Source organism: Euprymna scolopes, chromosome 19 (assembly GCF_053919585.1).
Source record: "Euprymna scolopes isolate OS-2025 chromosome 19, ASM5391958v1, whole genome shotgun sequence".
In the NCBI taxonomy this organism is placed as follows: domain Eukaryota; kingdom Metazoa; phylum Mollusca; class Cephalopoda; order Sepiida; family Sepiolidae; genus Euprymna; species Euprymna scolopes.
Window position 1 is genome coordinate 58,887,691 of NC_136500.1, and position 15,113 is coordinate 58,902,803.

At 30.2% G+C, this 15,113-nt stretch overlaps 1 protein-coding gene across 16 annotated transcripts in view; it reads left to right on the plus strand.

Annotated features, from left to right (window-relative positions):
• LOC145303601 (muscle calcium channel subunit alpha-1-like) overlaps positions 1-15,113 on the plus strand; it is a 1,244,232-nt gene that overhangs the window by 1,101,560 nt on the left and 127,559 nt on the right. The gene's annotated exons all lie outside the window — the stretch shown is intronic.

Sequence of the window (15,113 nt, forward strand, 5' to 3'; positions counted from 1 at the left end):
ATATATATATATATATATATATATATATATATATATATATATATATACTAGCAGAGAGACTCAACGTTGCCCAGGATTGAATGATGTACAATGAATTCTTCACATTCCAATATTGTTATTGTCATCAAAATCAGTGAACTCGCCTATTTTTCAATCCAATCGATTGAGTGCCTTGTTCTAGTTGGGGACCCATCGCAGTGCCTCAAGAGAAAGCTTCACATACCTCTCCACAGTGAATTAGTCCACAATACATTTAGTCTACATTGTTCTGTAGAGAATCTACTGTTAATTTTATAAAATTATTTTTTATATAATGGCTTGAATTAAAGTTTAAAATGCAAAAGTCAAGTATCATGGTTCAATTGTGTTCTAAACAGAAACGTTCATTTCAACTGCATCCCTATCATATCAAAGAACCTGCTATTGATTTTATATGCCAGGTCTTTCTGCTTGTGCTGCAATAAAACTTCTCCATTGCACTTGTGATATTAGGCTGTATAAGGTGTTAACTTTGATCGAAATCGCCTGTTTTTTCTTTCATAAAATTTTTATCGATTATCGATACATATCAAAGACATTCCGATATAAAACCTATGTTTGAATACTGCCAGGTACATAACATACATTTTTGTGAAATTTCATAAAAATTAGAATGGCCATTTCGGAGTCGGTAGGGAACAAACTTACACACGCACACTTCCTTTTATATAATAGCTAGAAGGTAGATATATATATAATACTAGATATGTATGATTTTAATTTTGTATTTTTATACAACCAAAACTACATGTAGAATCAAATTGACACTTTTTCTTTTAAATTACTTATAGATTTTAACCATTGTTAAAAATGCTGATTCTCAAAATTTGAGTTAATCATAATGAATTTAGGATCAAACACCCAAATGATAGCTTAACTGTTAAAATATGAACCTTTATTTAGCTCATAACTTCAGTTATGTAAGCTGTATTTTTAACACAATTTTCACCATTGTAGTGTGTTTTAAATTGCTTTGAAGTATTTTGGGTCTGACTCTTCTAGTTATTAAAGAAAGACCTACCCCCTCCACAATGATACCTCAATATAATGAGCCTGTTCAAGAATGGATATTCAAGCTAGTTATATATATAAGTGTAAAAAAATAGTGGATATTGGGAGGGGGGGAGTATGTTGAGACATTTTCAAAAGTTGATAGTCTTACAAATTATACAACACCATAGCTTTATTTTGCTGCCAGAGCTGCTGTTTTGAAGTTTGGGATAAAATTTGTAGGATAACTAGCAGACCAGGACCAGGACAAGGATGCTTCTACCATGACCTTTAATGTAGTGATCAGTTGATTTGTTTATCTCTTAGAAATGTCCCCTATTTTAATTTTTTGTCCCCACCACAACACCAACCCTAATTATACCTTTTATTTACCTATTTATATTATTTCCTACCACCCGTCTTTCTACTCACAATTATAAAAAGTTCAAAGAATCCGTTGCCTATTCATGAATGTTTAGTTTTTATATTCAATTGTCGCGCTTTCCTGAAATTCTTAGATATTTTCTCCCGGGGAGACCAACATACGTGATCAAGATGGCTACAACTGACTTGTGACAAGCATCTTATTATTATGTCATGAATCAGTTGTAGCTGTCCATTTTTGAAATTGTAAAAGCTAGATGCTCATTTTAGGTTAAATGAGGTTGAAATTTGAAGTTATTTAAAGCCATTTTTTTAAATTAGTTTTCATCAATTTGATTTAATATTTAAAATGCTTCTCATATTATTGCATTCATACCTCTTCATTTTCGATTTTTCTTTCTATTTTTGTAAAAAAAAAAAAAAAAATTACTGTATGTTTTTTTTATTTTGTAATTTTAAAAGGTGGTTGTTTTAAGGGTATTTTTTGTTCACTTCAGGGACTCATCTGAGAAATACTTTTTTGTGGCTCGAAACATTTTTCAAATTTTTCCAAGACATAATCCAGAGTATTATGGTTGTTTACAGATATTTCGAAACATTTTTTTTTTTAAATCATACAATAAACTATGACAATATAAATACTGATTCTCCTCAGATTAAAACAATGTATTTTCAAATCAGAAATATAAGTGCAATACAAAATAAACACGTTCATTTACATATCCCGCCCCCCCCCCAATCCAAAATTCCATCAAAAGCAGAACCAAACCACAAGAAATGTCTTCCTTATAAATTCATCAATAATTATCATCAATTAAAGCCTCAATTCTACATTAAAATAAATATAAATCCAGAACAAAGTTTAGAAAGCATACATACATATATTATCATTTGTTATTATTCAAATGGTAAAAGATAAAACCAATTCACACTTATAAATTTTTTATTAAAACTTATTTTTGTACATATTTTGGGCAGATGCCTAAATTTTCATTATGTTATGTCTTACATGTGTTTCATTGGCTAGCAGAAGATCACTAAACCACCGTGCAGTGTGGATATTTCTCAAAAATGCTAGAAAGCTTAATATATGGAATGAAAAAAAGTAATTAAAGAAAAAGAAAAAAAGGAGAAATGTAAAGTCTGCAAAAGCCTAAATTTAATAAAACTTAATCTAATGTTAATAGAAATCCACCTCCAAAAATAATAGTATTTAAAATATTGTGTGTAATGTCTCACACTGCCATATTTGATGTGAGTCCAAAGTAAAACTCAATATGATAAAATAGATATAGAGAATGAGAATAAAGTTTTGCTTGATGCATTTTTTTTAGTTGCAAGCAAAATCAGTTTATACATAATATATATATATATATATATATATAAATATATATATATAAATATATATATATATATATATATACACTTTTGGGCGATTTATAAATTCCATGGCTAACAGAAAATGATTAAACAAAACTTAGAGTGGGGTGGAGGTAGGTTCAACTGCTTGATCTCTTAAATAGGGATTAGAAATGTGTTCTTATATGTATAAATAGTGTATTTCATTGTCTGAAGAGAGGCTACTTTTGGAATTTTGCAGTTATTTCAAATCATTTAAAACCATAGCAGCAAGTTTTAGTCTCCCCTCCATCAAGGTAAGAGGTTTGGGATATATATATATATAATTATTTTTTTTACTATAATAATTAAATACCTACAGACACTAGTGTTTCATCTTTTTGGGAATCTTCAGTGCAAGGTGTCACAATTAACACCAGTCGAACGATTCGAACCCAGCAACACGAGACATCTCTGGTTCGATTAGCAAAGACCGTATCAATTCGGCTACCATTAACCGTGTGAAATAATGTTGAATTTAAAAATATTTAATTTTAAATGTTCATTTACGTCAGTCAGACTGTGATCTAATCGTTATACGATGATCTATGCATAAGAGCTAAATTGACCGACTTTAATTCAACTGAAAGTGCTCAACGATATATATATATATATATATATATATATGGGAAAATATGCTTATTCAATTATATTTCACCTTTTATTTATACCAGTCCCTTTATTTATAATGCTCGATGTAACTACAGAACATATACAAATAAATGACAAAGTGTTAACATCTTGAAATTTGAAATTTAGGCCTTTTATCATTTTTATATATATATATAGATATATATATATATATATATATGACTACTTCATTTAATCACATAAATTAATATACGAAGATATAATTTTATGCATAAATTTTCAGTATTTACTTCAACAGTGCTTAATACATAGGTAGAGCTAGGTAGTAAGTTATGAAAACATATAGGGCAATTAAGCTACACAGAATATAACTTCTGAATTGGATCACGTAAGGTGACACACTTCAACAAAGTATAAACTATGATATTTCCAGATTTGATTTAAAAAAAAAAATAATCTAAAAACTAAAAATGGTTATTCATTCCAGTTCACAGATTCATTATAGGTTTTGGAGAAAAACAAACACTTAAGAACAAGAAAGACACAGATGATTGTATAAAATTTATTATTTATTCACAGAAGAGAAAGCCAAATAAATGTACAAAAACAAAGATATTGGAATGGGAGGATATTTAAAGGAATAATAATATTGAGGGGAAAAAATGAATGCAAAATTGTACTTATCTTTGTTTGGGTAGTTGCATGCAACTGATAAAACAATATTTCTACAGTAATCTCAATTCAAGCGAATGAACATTTTTGCATATGTTTTTTGGAAGCTTTTGATGTGTTTATGATGGGAAAGATTTTCTCCTGGTAAAATATTTTCTTTGGTTGGATGTTACTGGTTTGTTTGTTAAGTGAGTCAGACTTTTGTATAGGGCTTACAGAAATCATTCTTCAGAATTTTCTGATCTGCATAAAATCCATTATTGGAATTCTTTGAGATGAATAATTTGTTTATTTATTTATTTGCAGACTGTTATCCTCATCTTCATAATTGTTGTATCACAACACTTCAGTCAGCTATTCCTCGTTAACTGTGATGGGATAGGAATGCTGAGTCTCCTAATTGTATCCTCAGTAATTACTGCCATCCATAGTTGTTGTTGTCTTATCACGTTTTGACCAACCAATCCTCTGGCCTGCTTTGGGTAGGATTGAAACTGCTATCTTCAGACATGGGCCCCGAATCCTACCCAAAGCAGGCCAGAGGATTGGTTGGCCAAAACGTGGTGTGACGATAACTACATAAGCAGTAATTACTGGGGATAAAGTTAAAAGAAACAGCATTCTCATCTCGTCATAGTTAACCACCTGACAAAGGCCAGAAGAATAGTTGGCCAAGGTGTCGTGAAACAATCGTTTTTCCTATGAAGGAAAAAAGCAAAAAATTTTTTAACTCCATGGAATAAGTAACTATTTTTATTTTATTTTCCTTGAGTCCGAACAGTAAATGTAAATCAGTTTGCCATATTTTAACTCCCTTCACATATATGTAAATTATTAATCAATATAAGTTTATATCCACAGTGCAAAAACATCCAAGGAATCCTTACTGTGTTCATATAAAAGTGCTCAATAATAAATAAAGTTGTATATTAACTATAACAAATTTATTTGTTGATATAACTGTATTTAATAAATTTAACAGATAGTAATATATTATGTAATTTAAATTAATATATTTATGACCTGATTCCATGTTCAGTTTCGAAAAGTGATTCTGTCTCATTCTACTGAAGGCAACCGTAAAGAAAAAAACGTCAGCCTATAAAGATTTAACTCTAGAACATGTCTGCAAATGTATGGCGGAATGTACTTTTATAAATAATATATATATATATATATATATTGGTAAATTACATTTTAATGATTAAATGAAAGAATCAGTCCACAGTCATAATTTTGTTTTAATTTTTAATATTTTTATAATTTAAGTCAATGTTCATATTTACTTTTTTACTGTCTTACACGTATTTCACTATCTTCCTGAAAAATATTGTCCTTATTCCATCAGGCAACTCTTCAGTGACTAATGGATACCAGTAATTATCAACACAGATTTCAACAAATAAAATAATTAATAAATTCAAGAAATAAATACTAATATCTGCAATTTTGTGTTATTTTTCAGTAAAATTTATACTATCTCCTATAGATTACATCATTCTGGCGGAGTTGTTAAATAATTACTGCTAGGAAATAGTATTTGTGTGCATGACATACCGTTCGTTTTGTAATTACATTAACGATGGTTTTATATTTAACTATTTATTAATTTCTAGCAATTTATTTAACTATTAATTTCTAGCAATTTGTGTTTTTTAGCTAATAATTTATGATAAATATTTTGTAAGTAGGTTTTTTCAAATTTTAATGTAATTTTGTCTAGTTTTCATTTTGAAATTGTGGATCCACGTTTTTAGCTTTTCTTTTCAAAACCAAGATTGCAGCTAAAGAACCTCACTACATTGGATTAGATGTCTCTTTGAAAGAGAAGTCTTTTTCTTTTTCTTTTTTTTTTTTTTTTTACTATCATGTTAAAATTGAATGGTCCATATTTTTGATTTACCATTCTCCCTACCATTCTTAAGTGCCTTCCTTATTTATTTATTTTTAAACCATGTTGATTTTTACTGATATCTGTTCGCCTCTGAAGAGCTACCTGATGGAGTAGGGATAATATTTTCCATCATGATAGCAAAACATGTGTAAGACAATAAAGAAGATATAAGCATTTTCCTAAATTATCAATAATTTAAAAAAAATAAACAATATTATGATTGTAAACTGATTCTTTCTTTTGGTTATTGGAATGTAAATTACCAGTAGATATGCTCTGAAGCTCCATTGAGCTTGTTATTTGTAACAATCTAGATTCTATTTACCTAAAAAAATGATATAAACTGATTTTTGTATATATATATATATATATATATATATATATATATTAATAAAATTACATTCAAATTTTTGATCAATAAAAACATTTATCCGGAAAATCTAGATAATATATATTTTTTTTTTCTTACATGCCATGCTGGCGGTACTGTCTCGCACGTCCTCAAATGTTGAAATTTTAAATATTCGATTCAGTGTGTAAGCTTATTTATGCACACTTGTGTCAAAATAATAGAAAAATCCATTGTTAAAAAAAAATACTGTAATAATGGAATTCAAAATTTAACAGTTGAAACACCAGATTTTAATGTCACTTGTCTGATATTTCACCCATTAAATTTTAAATTCCAATATTACAATGTTATTTAAACAGTGGATTTTTCTATTTTATATATCATTCAAACACAGTAGTGTTTGAAAATATGATTAAGTGTTAGTTTTACTCATTTAGAATCGCTTTAAAGCTTCACCGCTCACTCAGTTTGTGACCAAATTTCAAACAATTTTTACAGTTCATAGGTCACTTTCTCGGCTATATTTTGAAATAAAAAATTTTCACTTTTCGTTCAGTAAAACAAAAGTCATAATAAAATTACTGTGTAAAAAATTCTCAGAATGTGTAAGAAATGTAGCGACTGTTTGTTTTTTTTTTAATTATTGGCAACCTAATCTGTTACACTACCTCAAATCGGCTGGGAACGGCAGAAATGATGACGTTACAAGATATAAAAAAAACTGATGCTAATAATTCACTGCTGTCCTAATTTGCCGCTCAGCTGTACTGTCGCTAATAATTCACAGGTAACAAGTGAAACAAAAAATATTATTTCAAAGCAAAGGCTGGAAAAATTACATAGAAAAATGCGAGCATGAAAAGTAAAAGGACTAGTTGTTAAAACTGGAAAAGAAAAAGACAAAGATATTCTAGTGAAAAATATAAATTTATAACTTAAAATATTGCATTATTGATTAAGAATTGATTATGTAATGTTAAATTTAATTTTTTTAAAAATAATTCTTAATGCTACAATATTTTAAGTTATAAATTTATTACATTTTTTACTAGAATATCTTGTTCTTTTCCAGTTTTAACAACTAGTCCTTTTAATTTTCCATGTTTAATCTTGACTATATTACTTTTCATGCTCGCATTATATATATAATGGAAAAGGTGAATAACTACACAATACAATCGAAACAAACTCATGTACAGAGGTGATATTTCATCTTCATATTTCAAAACCTTCTCTTAGATTATAAAATAAGAATGGATTTTAATTACGAATAAAAAAAAATATAAGCAGCAGATATGAGATGGTAAGGAGAGGGAAGCATTTTTTGTTTTCTGCATATTTATTTCTTCATCCAATGCTGCTTCCTTCCTTTTTTTCTCTGTTTATTTCCTCATGTCTCCTGCTTATTCTATGATTTATAATTAAATTGTGTTCTCATTTGGGTTTTTTACAAAATCTTTCATTAAATAAAGACAAAATATTAGCTATGTAAATGAGTTGGTTTTGATTGTATTGTACAATTATTCATTTTTTCTACTTTGTCACGTTTGATCCATATATATATATATATATATATATATATATATAAGTTTTTTTGGAAAAAGAAATCCAGCAGAGTGCTCAATTAAAAGGAAAATCTGAAATGTAAAGAGCATATTTATATTTTGTGTACAGAAAGTTGTTAGATGAGACAAGTCATTGGTACCGTCGGTTTTAAGCCCAATAATAAGGACCGTTTAAGATATCCTTATCAAGCTCTCTTTAGCCAATATTCAAGACGACAAAGAGAGTTTGAGAAGGATATCTTAAACAGTCCTTATTATCGGGCTTGAAACAGATGGTACCAGTAACCTGTCTCATCTAACAACTTTCTGTACACAAAAATAAATATATATGTGTATATATATATATATATATATACATATACACACACACACTTATACATATAAATATATGTACAAACTTGTATACCTTTATAGTATTATTCACACACGCATAGACACATGTATATAAATATATATACACACACATACATATATATATATATATATATAATGGAAATTTTTTTCTTTGGGTGCAAGCCTAGTTGCATGCATTAGATTGCATATTTTGTTCTGTTATTTTTCTTATGAAATGCAAAGATCTTTTTGTTAACATTCAAACCTTATTTGATAAAGCATGTTGATTGAGATTAAAAACAAGTATAAAAAATATCCAAATCAGTTGTGATTGAATATTTCAGATTCTGTACAAAGTCAATTAAAAATTTCTTGATTGAGTTTATTCATCTTGGGAATTGGTTAATGAATAGATTTTTATTATTATTTTTTTTTTTTGTATTGGGATAACTTCAGCTTTGCTTTATATTCTTGCTATTGTAAAAAAAAGAAAAAGAAAACCTTCATCAGCTTCAAAATATTCTAGAAAATAGGACTGCAGAGATAGGCACACAAATGCTCAACTCCAACTTCTGAATTATAAAAAGTTCATTTTGACCTAACAATGTTAAAAGGTAAACTTTTTTTCATAATATAGTCTGTAAAAATCAACACATCAAATTATAACTTGTTTACTGACCAGTGTTCTATGTGTGCGTACATGTATGTTTCAATGATCTTGCCAGACTGTGGACAATTTTGTAGCTGTAATCAAAACCATCTCATGCTTGTAAATTATTTAATTAAATAATACCATACAAGGAATGGTTTATTTTAAAAGTTTTTATTGAAATATGGATGGTTTATAAGACAGTTGTTGACCATCTATTTGAGTTGGAGCAGACAAAAAGAAGGTAAATGAGAGAGAGAGTTAATTTATTTCAAGCACATGGCTTTATTGTGATGTTTAATCAGATTGCCTAAAAATACACATCTCTTCAAAGCTTTTATTCAGACTCTCCCACTTACAACTACCACTCACTCAGTTGTCTGTCTGGCTTCAGTTCTGTCTAAGTTCTATGGCTTCCTATTCTCACAAAAAAACATGGGTATTTCATGGAAGGTTACTGCCATAACCTATTCATGACCACTTGTCTAGTTTATATCTAGTTTATATATTTTCACTATTAATGATTTATTTTTGATTATTTTCACACTGTTTTGGACTATGTAACTTTTGTCATATTAATCTTTTCAAGCTTAGGAATCTGTATTAAATTTTGAACTGAACCCTTTATTTAATCCACAAGAGTAGATTGTTCTCATTCCGTCAGCTATGATCAGATAGAAATGTTAAGTAAGTAATTATATTTTATTCTTAGTGTCTCCTGTAATAAGGATTAGGACATTCAACCTTCAGAAGAGAGTTACTTGTAACTGATTGTTACACAATGCCATTATCCATTGTAGCCAAAATAACAATCACGAGTGCTCAGCTGAAGTAGCTCCAGTTCTCTCCAAACTCTACAACAAATGCCTTAATGAATCTTGCTTTCCGGGCTGTTGGAAAACTGCTTCTGTTGTACCAGTATTCAAGAATTCTGGCGAAAGGACTGACCCATCAAATTATCGCCCCATTAGCCTCCTCCCACTTTTTGCCAAAATATTTGAGACCTTAATTAACCATGCTCTAGTCCATCACCTTACAGATGCTAAACTTCTAACTGACAAACAATATGGATTTAGACAAGCCCGTTCCACAGCAGACATCCTAACTGTGATCTCTGAACGTACATACCATTCACTGGACAAAGCGGGGGAGGGCAGAGCGGTAGCTCTAGATATATCTAAGGCTTTTGACAGGGTATGGCATGAGGATCTCCTCAGGAAAATTAGATCATACGGTATCACTGGTAGAATACTTAACATAATTAAATCCTTCTTAGATAAGAGAAAAATCCAGGTTGTCCTCGACGGTCGTACATCTAAACAATATGATATAAATGCGGGGGTGCCCCAGGGTTCTATCCTTGGACCTCTATTGTTCCTGATATTCATAAATGACCTCCCCGACAAAATTGCCTCTGAGATGTGTATATATACTGATGACACTACACTCTATGGCAGGCACGACAGGAAGATGAATGAACACATTTCTAAAGAAATGGCAGAAACACTAGAGGAAGACCTCCAATCTGTGGTGGATAGGGGACAAAAGTGGTTGGTCGTGTTCAATGCTGCCAAGACTAAACGTTTCATTCAATAATTACAATAAACCCTCTCTACAACCTATAGCAATGGCCAACGACTCTTTATCTGAGAGTACATCTTTCAAGCTCCTTGGCCTAACGTTCACAGGAAACATGAGTTGGAACAATTACATTGAAGGCATTGCCAGGGCCGCTGCAAGAAAGGTGGGCTCTCTCTACCGTGCTAGAAAACTACTAACACCCGAAAGTATCCTGTACCTCTATAAGGCCACCATTCGTCCATGTATGGAGTATTGCTGTCACATCTGGGTTGGTGCATCTGCTACTAGTCTCTCGCTCCTTGACAAGGTTCAAAAGAGAGTCGCAAACCTGATAGGCCCTGAACTGGCATCTAAGCTTCAGCCTCTGTCCCATCGACGAAATGTTGCATCCCTCTGCTTTTTCTACAAGTATTTTAGTGGTGAATGCTCTGACGAACTGCAATCACTTGTGCCCCCATGACGTGAGCACCCTCGACAAACCCGACAGGCTGCTAAATCCCACCTTCACACTGTAGAGATCCCTAGATGTAAAAGATCTTTTTACTCCAATAGTTTCTTCCCCAGAACCGCTAGACTCTGGAATTCCATTCCAGGTCCCTGCTTCCCCAACAGTACTGACGTGCAGAAGTTAAAGTGTAATGTAAACCGACATCTTGCTGCCCAAATCCCTACATAGTACCCCAGTAGTTGTTGCCCCTGATAGTATCCCCCTACACCAACAAGGCAATGTGCCTTGTTTGGGGTGAAAATGTAATTAAAAAAAAAAAAAAAGCACTCCATTCAAACACAAAATATCAAAATTATTATTTTTTTTTTTATCTGGGTTATTTTTCAACATCTGTCACTTTTTTTTTCTGTTTTCATTGGAGTCTGACAATTTCCATTGAATCTGACTGACGTTGCTCTGGCATCAACTTTGCAGCTTTGCCTGAATCAGCTCATCTTTCTCTGCTGCTTCCATGTCTTTTTGTTGCATCTTTGCTGCTGATAAATCTCTGATATCAACTTTTTTTTCTTTTTAGAAATCACTTTTTCTGCTTGTCTTCTATTTAAGATGGAGGATCCAAGTCAACTCCTTCTTTTCTAATTCTATTTCTTTTTTTAATTATTCCAACATTCACAGATTTTGGAAGTGTATAGGGAAGGAAGTCAGATTCCAGATGCGTAATTAGGGATTCTTTTCCAGTAGTTGTAATAGCAGTAACAGCAGCAACTGCAGCAGAAAAACGATTTCTGTAAAATATTCAATATTTATTGATTAAAATATTTAATACTGATTGGTAAATTTTATCAGAATACCCAATCTTGACTGGTTACTGAAATTGAACTTTAACCAATCAAAAATCTTGTACTGAGAACCGAGCATCTGCTAATATTGACTTATAAGGGAGAACCTTCAAACACAGCCAGAAGTTAGACTCAACTTGCAAAACGAACCCTTTTTAATCACAACAGTACTACACAGGTTCTTTCTTGGCCACAGGCATCTTGGCAGATAAGACGAGACAATCATGGTCTACTAAATATAGAAACAGCTTATACACAGTGTATTATTATTACATGCACAGCCGCCTTGACAAGGAGTATTCATTGTCTCTCAAAATTGAACAAAGGCCATAATTTTTTGGTATATTCTTTTCCATTACATGATCACTTATACAAAACCGTGTTTCACTTATTACACTGACCAAGTGCTAATGCCATTTACAAAAGTATGAACCCTCTGCCCCCTTTTACCTACTAGAGGTCCATTAGTTCATCTTTCATTAATTTACAATCAAAATAAGAACTGTTAAACATAGTCAAACTATTTTATAGTGAATATTAAAAAAAAAAAAAAAAAAAAAAAAAAGAATCAAAACTTTAACAATTAGTTCAACATACATCATAAGTTGTGCTTACCTGATGCTGCCAGGGAGTCTTTACGTTCATTTTTTTTTTTTTTTTTTTCTTTTCTTTTTTTTTTATCTATGCCATTTGTTATTTTACCAAATTATTTTTCAAATAGGATTTTTTTTTATATTCAATTTATTAATGTATCGTTTGGTTATTAAATTATTAATTGGACCAAATTGTTATAAAATTATTTTTTTCTGAAGTTTTTGGATAAAAATTGGTAATTCATATTATTTGGATTATTCAGACTTGTGTTCTCATTTTGAGTGTTATTCGCACATTTCAGGCAATGTAACTTTTGACTTTCTATATCTTCCAGATTTGTGGTGTTATGGCTGATGGAACAAGAGCATGCTAACTTTGTGAATTAAATGAATGGTTCTGTTTGAAATTCTATTTGAAAAGATACACCTGAAGAAGGTCGGAGGTTACATTGGCCAAAACGTGCAAATAACAGAACAATAGTTTTAATAATCCAAATAATATGCATAACTGATTTTGTTGAAATAATATTTTTTAATCTCCATAAAATCATTGGATGTAAACAACTTCCAAATCTTTTAATCTTTTAATGAAGGTTTGCTAGCAATGTTAAAGTCAGTTAAAATGACTTTGTTTAACAGTTTAAATGCTTTCAGTTTTCAAAGGGTCACAGTTGTACAGGATGTGGCATTTTTTTTTCTTTAATTTTCAACCCAAAGTGATTAGTCATGGTTTCCACAAGACCTTTCAAATCACCTATATTTGAAATCAGGAAATCCCAAACAAAAATGAGTAAAATAACTTGCAAATGTAAGCAGAAATTTCTTCAGATAAAATTGATTTGAAAAGAAAACGAATTCTACATGAATCAAAAATGTTGATATCAGTTTTAATTAATAGTTTAATTTTAAAACTTTAAAATGTAGAAAATCGAATAATGTTATATCTTTTTTTTAAAATTTTTTTAGGATTAAAATAAATTTTTTCTGAGATTTTCATTATTAAAACAACTTATTCATAGAAAAGACTTAATCTTTGTTTATTTTTTTCTCTTCATTTCACTGATCGTAGTAGCCCCTCATGGAGAGAGAAATGATACATGTCCAATGTTGTTGATGTTTGCCGTAAAATCTGAATCGATGTGGGTTGTGTGGTTCACACAGATTTTAAATTAAAAAACTTTTTCACATTTTTAAAAATATTGTTTCATAAGTTTAATTTAGAAACCAAATAATGTTTTATATACAGTGGTTAATATCACGAATAAAATGAAAAAAAAAAACAAATAAACGAACACTAAGTTTTCTATGTATGTGTTGTTTTACCAAGTCTCAGGGAAAAAAAAAACAATTATTCGATTTTCTAAAATTCCAAATTAAATTTGTGAAATAATGTTTTCAAAGATGTGACCAAACTTCCTTATTCTGCTGAAAGATTATCTTCTCACAGTCAATGCTTAGATTATCTAACATTGGGATATTTGACCATTTGTTTTTAGGGATCCAGATAACAATTGAATAGTTCTGATTTTTTTTTTCTGATTTCATCTTAAAAAATCTTTTGAGACACAAAGAAAAAAACATTAACCTTACCAAAAGTTACAAATGCAAAATTAGGTGGACATCATCATTTATTTTTATGTTTAAATATTAGTATCGATTTAGCACCACATTCTCTCAATCATTTTTGTAACTATTTGACTTTTTAGGTCTGTATTTCTTGAGGATTTCTTCACCATATAAAAGTTTTGTTAATTACGTTTTTTTGACCTGGTGCGGGTGGGGAGTCTTATCCATTATTATAAAAAAAAATATTAGAAACCTTTGTTAAATTTTTAGAAGTTGATTGCTATGTAACATAAAATTCTACATCCTGCTCAAAATTCTGAAAAGGTATTTGTAAACTAAAATTCTTGTTTAAAAAAAAATCAAGTTATTAGATCATTTTGTATTAAACTTGCATATAAACTTCACTTAGATATGAAGAAAGTATATCTAAATAGAAAAGCTGTTGAGGTTGTTTTGAAGTTTTGTTACCTTGGTGAGACCATAGGAGCACAGAGAAAAGCAGGTGTTAATGTGGTTGAAAGAATCAAGAGTGGGTGGAATAAGTTTAGAGAACTTCTGCCATCATTAAAGGAATAGTCTACTAGGCATGTCTATGCAGTGTGATTATGTATGGAAGCGAAACCTGACCAGTGAGAATTGAGGACATGTTGCATGGAGAGAAATGATATTCAATGAACGTGTACTAAGAGTGCTAAAGACAAGCTTAGATATGATCAGCTCAGAAGAAGAACATATTTAAACAGTATCAAGATATGTATGCAGAAGAGGAGACTTTGATTATTTAGTCACATTGAGTGGATGAATTTTATTGGTTAGTAGATGAAGAATAGTTGGGGTAACGAGGTCAGTTCACCAGAAACCACCAAAGAAAAACATGGGAAGTGATCAGAATGGACATAATAAATAGATCCTGTCAGAAATAGATTAGTTTTTAAGTTAATGTTTAAAAGCTGTCTGACACGGCATGTAAAGTAAATATGATGATGATAATAAAAATTGGATGCAGTTTTTTCTTTTTTTGTGTTTTAGAATCTGAAAGTAGAGGATGTATTGTATACATTTGCAGAATGTTTTAACTTTATGAAATGAAAATTGGTTTGAATGCAATAAATGAAATATGATTTATGCTATTAATCTGAAGTTATTATTTTTAAACTAAAAATTTACTTTATTCCATAAAATAGAAGCACATAAATTAATTTGTTTTACTATGAAATTT